General features: G+C 37.3%; 1 long non-coding RNA gene across 1 annotated transcript; it reads right to left on the bottom strand.

The window, feature by feature from the left end:
• Positions 1-1,271: 1,271 nt before the first annotated feature.
• Positions 1,272-3,534, bottom strand: LOC149069428 (uncharacterized). The gene is made up of 3 exons (XR_016195086.1): positions 3,152-3,534; positions 1,552-1,662; positions 1,272-1,452 (listed from the first exon to the last, which is right to left on the bottom strand). It is a non-coding gene; the product is annotated as an uncharacterized LOC149069428 (long non-coding RNA).
• Positions 3,535-7,463: the final 3,929 nt, after the last annotated feature.

Genomic DNA, 7,463 nt, shown 5'->3' with positions numbered 1-7,463 from the left:
ACATACTCGAGGCTTTGGGAGAAAAAATCCTACCGACCGACCTCGTATAATATGTACTCACAGGGCCGTAACTAGGATTTTTGCTCCCCGGGGCAAACATAATTTTTCCGCCTCTGCAACTTTAAAATTCGACAATTTTACAACGGTGTTTACGATGATCATGTATGCAAGCTATATTCACAAATGTTAATTCGTTCATATATATATAAACATGTATCATGATAATGAATTATGTTTGGACTATATTGATAAGGTCACATTTTATATTTCTGTGTTAGCACATATTTTCGTGCTATCTAAAGAGTGTCGTAGACCAGCACCAACTATCTCTAGGAGGTGCTGCATAGACCCCCGGGCCGAGTAATTTTTCTGAGCCCTCCCCCCTCCAGAATTAGAAATACCTGACCAATTACATACTTCTGTCAAAAATTGCACGCAAATCCTCATTTGCACTACCAAACCACACATGCACCATGTCCACATTCTCTGCAGAACTTGTAAGCATTAAATTACTTGCATATGTGGTTTAGTAGTACTAGCAGTTTGTTGGGAAATTGTTTTAGTTGACAACTAACATATTTTATTCCATCAAACCGCTGATACATTGAAATATGGTACTATTTGGTACTATTATTTATATATTGGTACTTTGTTATATACTATTTGAAATGCTTATTAGGTTCTTGACCATTTGCTGAAAAGAGAGTCGCAAAATGAAGACATTACATGCCTGTTGAAGACAAATCGGTCTTAAAAAATTTCTTATTCTTCCATCAGGTCTTGACATGTTGGAACTGTAGCTATTTGCCCCATATACATGTTCGGCAAATATTATTTGGTACTATATATTTCGATATTACTAGAACCATGTCATTCACCATATCTCGCAATAAAATTTTAATTTCTTTCCAATCGTTTTATTAAATTTTTTATCAACTGCAGTGAATCCCGCTTGTTTTTCAAGAAACACTCATGAGAAACTAAGGGAAACGCTTTGGACAGAAAATTTTGATGAGTCGACAAAAATAAGTCATTCTAAATGGGAAGGTTATTATTCGTTTTGTAATTTCAGCTGCATTTAATCAAAAATAAATTATATAACTCTGGTTCAGATAAATCAAAACCAACACTTCATTCCACTGAGCTGTTTAAATCTTTGCATAGAAAACTGTTTTCTATGCAACTAATTCGCAAATTTATTGTAGTACAAAAATGTAACATTCATAAACATTTTTTCTAATTATAATCACAAAGAAAACACTCATTTTTTTGCTTATGATCATGGATAAATTTATTAGATAAATGTGTGAACAGTATTTCATACACATGTATGATTGCGGCTGTGTATGAATATACATATAGGTGCTGGTTAAATGAGTTGCTTGAGAAACAAAAATTTCTAGTTTTACACTCGTAAGCCATAACTTGTGTCATTGCATTCAACATTTTTACCTGAAATGAAAAGGGTAAATTCTATGATAGTTTTGAGTATTGAACTTTGTTCACGCCATAAAAAATTCCAAATATAAAAATGAAAAAGATTCAACTTACCTGCAGTATCTATGTTTAAACCATCAGTACACTTCATGAGCACCGATTTGTCTTCAACAGGCATGTAATGTCTTCATTTTGCGACTCTCTTTTCAGCAAATGGTCAAGAACCTAATAAGCATTTCAAATAGTATATAACAAAGTACCAATATATAAATAATAGTACCAAATAGTACCATATTTCAATGTATCAGCGGTGTGATGGAATAAAATATGTTAGTTGTCAACTAAAACAATTTCCCAACAAACTGCTAGTACTACTAAACCACATATACAAGTGATATAGTTCTGAGGAATTTCTAATTGGCATGCCTTGGAAAGTGTTATGTGTATACATAAGTTTTTGTGTCCTTAGCAAATTAATTGCAATATATAAGGAATGCATGTTTCATGCTCGACTTACTACCATCTATGTTTGATACTGAAAGCGATGAAATGCGTTTGAATTTTTGTGCTCTAAGTACTGTATTAAGGGTCAATCTGTTCTGTGGACAGATATATATATATATATACACACACATTTCAACCACCACGTTTGGCAATTTGTCTGTTGTAGTCTGTTTTATGTATATATATTTGTTAAACAGGACAAAAAATACATCTAGGAGCAATTACTAATGAATAACCTACCCTCAAGTGTCAATTGTACAATTTGAACAACTACATTGAACACTTGTAACAGTGTTCCTACTTAAGTATGACACAGTAGTACAATTATTTTCTGAAATTTCTCTACAGACCCATCAATATCAAGAATTCGTTCTTTATAATTTATTATGATTTATGCTTATATCTCTTGGGGGAAATCATCTGAAGGACCCCAAACTTTAAATCCTTCTCCGCCAGTGATTTGAACAAGTTCATAAAACAAAATTTTACAAGCTAATTTTAAATACATTGTTTAATGCAAATGACATATATTATATTGTATTCATAGGTGCTGGAACCTAGGGGCTGAGGCCATTTGAGCCCCCCCCCCCCAATAAATTTTGAAAGAGGACTGAGCCCCCCACCCAATATATTTTGAAAGAGGACTGAGGTCAGGTATTTCTAATTCTGGAGGGGGGGGGGGGGGGGGCCTCAGAAAAATTACTCGGCCCGGGGGTCTATGCAGCACCTCCTAGAGGTAGTTGGTGCTGGTCTACGACACACTTTAGATGGCACGAAAATATGTGCTAACACAGAAATATAAAATGTGACCTTATCAATATAGTCCAAACATAATTCATTATCATGATACATGTTTATATATATGAACGAATTAACAATTGTGAATATAGCTTGCATACATGATCATCTCCTTATCTGTCCATAGAGCCGGAACTGGGGGGGGGGGGGGCAATTTTAGGTGGGAACAAAAAACACCGTTGTAAAATTGTCGAATTTTAAAGTTGCAGAGGCGACAAAATTATGTTTCCCCCGGGGAGCAAAAATCCTAGTTACGGCCCTGTGAGTACATATCATACGAGGTCGGTCGGTAGGATTTTTTCTCCCAAAGCCTCAATATTCAAGTATAAAGCATCAATATTCATTTAAAATGAGTGAAATGTCATGTTAAGAAAAATGAAAAAAATTGATTTCATATCATAAGTTAGCCTACCTTCCACTCAACAGCAACTCTTGTCTTCGTCTTTGGCTCAAGCTCCTCGCATAGCTGGCTGTATTTTTCGTTTAGCCTAAATATATTTTTTTTACATTAAATGCGTGTATCAAGCATTATTAGCGCGGAAAAACACGAGGAGAATTGTTTAAATCGAACATATATCTTCCATCCAAGCACACATCGCGCCGCCATTACAGAGAAAAAGTTGTCGTTACGATCTAACGAGAGGGGCTTCGTTGTCGTTATCGTTGTTGTTATACAAGGAAAAAATAATTTCCTTATTTAGGGAAAGGCGAGCGGGGAGTGCGGAAATTTTCCCTTTTTCGTTAAATAACGACAAACAGCGCGCGTAAGGAAAAAACTGGTTCTAAGGACAACGGGATTGTTCACCCCCAGAATCCTGATACCAATCCCATCTTTGTCGGGATGGGGGGGGGGGGGTGGCTCGAATAATGACAATATTCATTAGTAAAACCAGCCGCCGGGGATACAGGACCCCAGATGGTTTATCCTCAGATAGTGTGGAGATCTGTGACAGTAGGCTTTACCGATGAATTTACAGTTACAATACATCTGGAATATACAGCGCACATTCAAAGGGAGAAAAAGAACACTTTAGCTCTGATGAAACAAGTAGGAATTTCTGTGTGCAATATTAGTTTTTTTTTCTCTTTTTTTTTGCCCAAGGCCCATATTTACAAAGGCTTCCTTGGTGAAATCGTCTGAGTTTTCGAAAACTGATGTTTTCCTCTCGTCCCCCCCATCACCCCCTTGTGTCCATTCATAGCCTGGATAGTCCTACTTTAGGAAACACCGATTTCAACACTCCACCAGCGTTTAGTTCAGAGTTCAGTTTAGTTTTCACGACTCGAGGTTTACAATGACGAATGATCTTCGAAACGGGCAGCGCGAATGTTTGGAAGAATTCATTGAAATGTATAGGAATGAGAAATGCTTGTGGCAGGTGAAAACTAAAGATTACCATAACAAACTTTAGAAAGATGATAGTTATGAGAGATTGGTGTGGAAAATGAGAGAAATAGATCCTCTAGCGAACAGAGACAGTGTTGTGAAAAAAATAAACAGTGTTGTGAAAAAAATAAACAGTTTGCGAAGCAATTTCCGAAAGAAATTGAAAAAAAAAAGCTTTGAGTAGGTATCTTGATCCATTCTGAGAAAATTATGCCAATCTTTTGGTGCAAATCTCAATTCCTGTAATAATTTAATGTGCGAATATTGTTGCCTTTTTTTTAACCAATCTTTGCACCACGTTACCCGTTTTTTTTTTTTTTTTGAGTTAATAACTTTCAGTGCCATAACCAATCCAACTACACCCAAAGCATCATCTGTGGAAATCATACTTGAAAATTCCGAACTTTAAAGACTATGAAAAAATCCGAACTGATCATAAGACCGCGGAGACAGAGATCGAAGAATGAAAATATCCCCACAGATTGCCTTGAACCGGTTCCAGAAGCTTCGCCTGCAAAGGTATAACTGAATGGTATGGATGCATCGAACCGTTCAGTTATGCCTGTACAGGTATAACTGTGCAGGCATAACTGAACGTGTGTAGAGCCGTATACCAGGAGCCAAGGGACGGACGAGAGAGAGGTGGACAAAGACAGGAGGTGACAAAAGAGAAACATTCTATGAGGGACATACATATGAGAGGATGTAAGCAGCTCATATGAAGAGCTGGCTAACCAAATTATACATAATTAACATATATATACATTAATTAAAAGGGAAATGCACCTAGCAGAAAAAGTGTGGTTCTTCCCGTGTTTCGGCTGCGTTGTTGCTATAAAAACATTGTTCACAGACCATGGAGGAACCTTGTACAAGGATGGGATGAATGAGTTCAGATTTGAGAAAATAGAAGAGTTGGCACTTCTTTTTTTACAGAGAGGAGTATTTTCAAATTCAAAAAAACAATTTATAGTAGGAATGACAAATTTTTTAGACGGTGAGCTAACTGCATTGATAAGAGCCTCAGAGATTCTGTTCAGAATAATGTTCTCCAATGATGGGATTTGAAGGAGGGATCACATCTTAGGTGCTTTTGGGAAGACCAAGAATGAAACGGATGGCTGAATGGTATATGGGATCTAGAGAAGATAGAAGGGATTTTGGACAGTTTTCCCAAGCAATTGCACCATATCCTAAGACATTTTAAATAATGGTTAAAAAAATAGGTTTTAACATTATGTAGAGATTGGCTCTAGCTGACCGTGCAACAGAGTAGCAGATATTATTTGAAAATGCTCCTGTAAATTTGAGATTAAGAATTTTTTCTTCCAGTTCAGAGTTTTGTCGAAATAGATACCAAGGATTTTGATGAAAGGGTGGTAAGAAATCTGAGAGTTATGAATTTTAAACTAAGGGTGTGTGTGTGTGTGTGCCCAAGAATGAAGGATATTGACTTGACAAATTTCTGAAGAAAAACCTCTGCTTGGTATCCCTCTGGAGAGCTGGCATATAAAATCAAGTCATCTGCATACACAAAAAGTTCGACAAATTTTGGAATTAGGGGCCGTTCAAGTATTACATCAGAAAATTTTTAGCCATTTTTGACCCCCCCCCCCCCCCGTCAGTAAAAATTTCGTCAGCACTGCCCCACCTCCTAACGCATATTGGTGGGGTCAGAAACGTGCTTGGGGCATAGGGGGCTCATGCACCTCATCCCCCAGACGAAAAAAAAATAGAATGTAAAATTGTTTTTACAAAAATTAAAATTTCGAAAGAAAATACCTTTATATGTTACTACAATCGTTTTCTGTTAATTTCAATGCTGTTTGAAGGGTAAGAACTCAAAATTTCTCTTTAAGAAATTGAGTGCGACCCACCCTGTTGCCAGCGGACCAAATGTTGTCCTGAAGGTTATCTGATGTGGCTTGCCCCCTCAAACCCAATTTTGTAAAAATGAACTAAGCGGCACATTTTTACAGATCGCTTAAATGACCCGTGGCAAAATTCCAGAGCATTTAAGTGGCCCGTGGCACATTTTCAGATCACTGAAGTAGGCCCATGGCAAATTCAAAGATCACTAAATTAAATCAAGCAAGTTGGGTTTTATGCTTGTTTACAAGTTAAATAGCAGTAATCCCATTATAGGAAGAAAGTTTTTCCGACTTTTTCGTCCCTTCATATCCAACCAAGAGGTGGGGGAATGGGGGGATAACCATAACAAAAGTCTGATAATATGGTAGAATAAATCTGTCCCGTATTTTAAGGGACAAGTAATGACTTGTAAAAATTGCCTCCTTCGACACATCACTCTAGATTCGAGCCTGGGGTTGCGCTGACTACTGTTTTTCACCGGGCGCCATTAGGTCTAAGGGGGCCGTTCAAATATTACGTCATCATCGATGGGGGGGAGGGGGTTTCCGATTTGCTGATTTTTGATGACAAGGGGGGAGGGGGGGCTTACATCCATGCCCGTTAATGCTTACGTCATCAACCACCCTTTATGAAAATATGAAATATTCTTAATGGCATCTTACTCGGCGTGCCAAAAACGAGAAAAACCTTTCGATAGTTTGTGGGCACTTGAAGTAACATCCCCCCTATTGATAAGTGCCCTATACAGAGCCACTTTAGTGATCTCTAAATTTTTCGCGGATCCAAGTGCTCTGGAACTGTGCCACGCATCACTCAATAATCATCAAATAATAAATGATTTATCATTATATGGCCTATAGAGGTTGAGTCGCAATGAATTTATTAAAGTTAAATTGTTTCAGTTCATTGTCTTGAAATAACATTGAAATTGACAGAAATCGATTATAACAACATTTAAAGGTATTTTCTTATGAAATTTCAATTTAAAAAAAAATATTTTTTTTGCATTAAAAAAATAAATTTTTGATCGTGGGGGGAGGGGCATGAGCCCCCCTATCCCCCCCCCTCGTGTACGTCTGTTACCCCACCAATATGCATTAGGATTCAAAAGGGCAGTACTGATGACGAAATTTTGCTGACAAGGGAGGGGGGAAGGGGGTCAAACATGGCTAAAAATTTTCTCACGTAATACTTGAACGGCCCCTAAGACCGGCCCTGGATTCATCATTGATGTTTTCCAGTGTGATAATACGTTCTTTCGCGAACTTTTCCATTCGGTTAAAGTCTACACAAATGTTTCGTGAAATACAGCCAGTCAGGGAAAATCGACGCAACTTAAAAAATAATTAACGTAAGAAACGCATGAATAAAAGTTGTCAACCTTTTTTCGTAAAAAAATTAGCTAGAAACAGCGATTGAAGGGTTTTTTTTATTGTTCTGAGGATAAGCGGCAATTTGCATAGTT

Source organism: Pholcus phalangioides, unplaced genomic scaffold (genome assembly GCF_987345545.1).
Source record: "Pholcus phalangioides strain wild (caught in Gottingen) unplaced genomic scaffold, Ppha-v1.0 ptg000022l_1, whole genome shotgun sequence".
In the NCBI taxonomy this organism is placed as follows: domain Eukaryota; kingdom Metazoa; phylum Arthropoda; class Arachnida; order Araneae; family Pholcidae; genus Pholcus; species Pholcus phalangioides.
The sequence above is the reverse complement of the archived record's forward strand: the minus strand, read 5'-3'. Positions and strand labels throughout refer to the sequence as shown.